This window comes from Myotis daubentonii, chromosome 9, assembly GCF_963259705.1.
Source record: "Myotis daubentonii chromosome 9, mMyoDau2.1, whole genome shotgun sequence".
Classification (NCBI taxonomy): domain Eukaryota; kingdom Metazoa; phylum Chordata; class Mammalia; order Chiroptera; family Vespertilionidae; genus Myotis; species Myotis daubentonii.
Window position 1 is genome coordinate 32687608 of NC_081848.1, and position 3064 is coordinate 32690671.

Sequence of the window (3064 nt, forward strand, 5' to 3'; positions counted from 1 at the left end):
CCCTACATGCCATCACCTCCCATCCCCACAAAATTGAAAGCAAATATTTACAAGATGTTATTTTAAATGTTGTTATTCGGGATACTGTCAGATCGTTCATCAGTATGTGTTTACTGAGTGCCTGCTTATTTTATTCCAAAGCACGAAGGCCTGTGCTGTCGGAAATGCTGAAAAGTTCAAGATCCATCTCCTAACCTCAGAGCTTATCTAATTGGAAGAAAAAAGTTACCAGGCGTAAATGACAACTTGAGAACACAGAGAAAGAAATGTGCTGAGTATCTTAAGATTTTCGAGAAGAATGGGATCTCTTGGGGCTTGCTGGGCAGCAATAATCATGGCAGATTTTGTGCCGTCACCACATTCCGACGGTAAATTTGGAAGCTGATCCCAATTGGACACTGTTCATTACGCACTAATTACTATTTGCTCTGCAGTGATTGTTATGTGCGACTGCAAATGCAAATGCAAACCCTCATGCTCACCATTGCCCTTCCAATGCGGCAGAAAGGACCGCTTTTACACGTTGCCACATCACATTTTCTCAGATAATGTTTAGAGGTGAACATTTCCAAACTGCTTACCCGTATTTTTGGAAGAACATATTAAGGATATGTGAAAAATCAAATGCTACAATTAGAGAACACTGCTGTATTTAGCTAATATCTTTCTGAAACTATAGAGAAATACCACAAAGAAAATGTATAATAAGATATGTGATTTTAAAATGAATTCTGTCCTTTTCTTTATATATTTTTATTGATTTCAGAGAGGAAGGAAGAGGGAGAGAGAGATAGAAACATCCATGATGAGAGAGAACCATGGATCGGCTGCCTCCTGCAAGTCCCCTACTGGGGATCAAGCCCAAAACCTGGGCATGTGCCTTTGACTGGAATTGAACCTGGGACCTTTCGGTTCGCAGGCTGACTATCCACTGAGCCAAACCAGCTAGGGCATGAATTCTGTCTTTACAGTTCATTTCCATGCACATTTGCTCATTTTGAGATTTCTTTGATAAACATTATTGAGTCCTTGTGTTGTACAAAGCCTATGCCATGGCCTGAGGTGACAGAATAATTAAGCTACCATCCCTGTCCTTAAGGAGTTCAAAATTTAGGGGGAGGTAAATTATTATTATTGAATAAATTGATGTATATTATCATGAAAACTGTGTAATTGGTAAGAATCTCAATATACAAAATTAGGTGTGCATTAAATACCATATTCTTTAACTTCCTTTCTTACTATTAGCCCTCAATACTGTGCAGAAGAATTCTGGACTTCTAGCTCTTCTAGGAGATTGTCATTCTTTCAGGATTAGGCAACATTTTGAGGACATTCACAGGACTGACTTTTCATAGGACTGAGCCTCTTGGGTGTGTGGTCAACCCTGTATGCTGGTTTCCATGAAGCCATAATGTACTGCTTGCACTTCCATGGTTTTTTCAGGTCTCATGCCTTCCTGCTTCCCTGGCACATGTGGGGCATGGAAATCAACCGTGAAGCTGAGGATCACACTCTTCAAGATTTGGCTTATCTACAGTCACCTCACACCTTCTCCTGTAGGTTTCCCTCTCTCCGGACCCACAGATACCTATTTCCTTCTCAAACTCCTGCAGTTTCCCCTACTTACTTCCCAGGATTTCAAAGACACTCTCTCTTCTCTACCTCCCACCTGCAACCCATAACCTCTTCACTTTTTTCTGCAAAGCCAGGACACTTGGAATAGTTCTTTCACAGAACATCAGAGCCTTCAGACTGTGATGATTCTGCCACCAGACTTGCCAGAATCCAGAGGCAAAGCATGGCTATGTGTTTGCATTAGAGAAAAAGAAAAAGTAGTAGTGAAAACATAGTATTCAAATTATCTTGCCACCATCATAGAAATACTAGAAGTACAGAAGAGTGACTCCTTCTGAAAATGAGGTGGTTAGGAAAGGCCACAAAAAGAAAGGGACATTCAGTGGCTTTTTAAGGATTATTGGGAGTTGCTTGAGTTAGTCTAGGCAGGGGAACAGCATGAATTGGGGATGAAATTGCATCTTTGTATGCTCTGTTTCCCCAGTGTTTGGTACATAGTAAGCACTCAGTAAATGTTAGTTGAATGGAGCGGTGGAATTGTGAGACATGTGCAGGGAATGGCAATAGGCTTGGTGAGCCTGGAACACAGGTGAAGGGAATAACTGGTTATGAAGTGATTGCCATGGTTCAGATGAGGAAGGTATATAGTTGTGGGGATCCAGAGGAAAACAATTTCAAGTTCCTTACTCAAAGTTAATTGATTTTTCACCATTTAGAACAGAGCTAAAGAGCAAAGATTTGATAACACAATAGGCTAGGATTTCATGGAGTTCCTTAGACTCATAGGAGTGGAAGCCAAATCCTAAGAGTATTTTGCCAAACACTACAAGAGTGAATCTGACCCGGGAATGAACCTGCCCACTCATGGAAGTTGGGAGCTTGGAGCAAGTCAGTTATTAGATGCACTGTTGGCATTTAAATGCCAGAACTGCATTTTTAAAGACCAGAAAGGGAAATCTATTAAAACCTCTGTCTAGAATAAATATAATATTTTGTGTGTGAAATGATAATTTATAAGATAAACATAAGTGTCATGAGAGGAAAACATTTGATAGTCGTCTATACATACCATGAGCCTTAACCTACTGTTTTAATAGTAAGTAAATAATAAATAAACAGTAAATTCAACAAAATGTACCCACTTTTTGATCATTTTTCAGACCATGATTTATACATTGTTAAATGTCTTATATAAAAGACTTCTGCAGGAGGTGATGTACCCATATAAATGTTGGCTCAGGGAGCATGGTATCAGGATGTAGTGATGGAATGAAATATGTATTGGGAACCTCCTTTTCACTAGAGATTTTCCCATAAAATACCTACAAGGTGGAAAAATAAACATAATAAATGACAGAAAGATTCTGTCAGTTAAAGCCAGAACACATAAGCCAAAGAAACTAAACTCACGATTTTCTTACCCTATGACTCAGCTTCCTTCTGCTGTTCCAACCACAGTGACTGAAAGCGAATTGAATAGACAAAT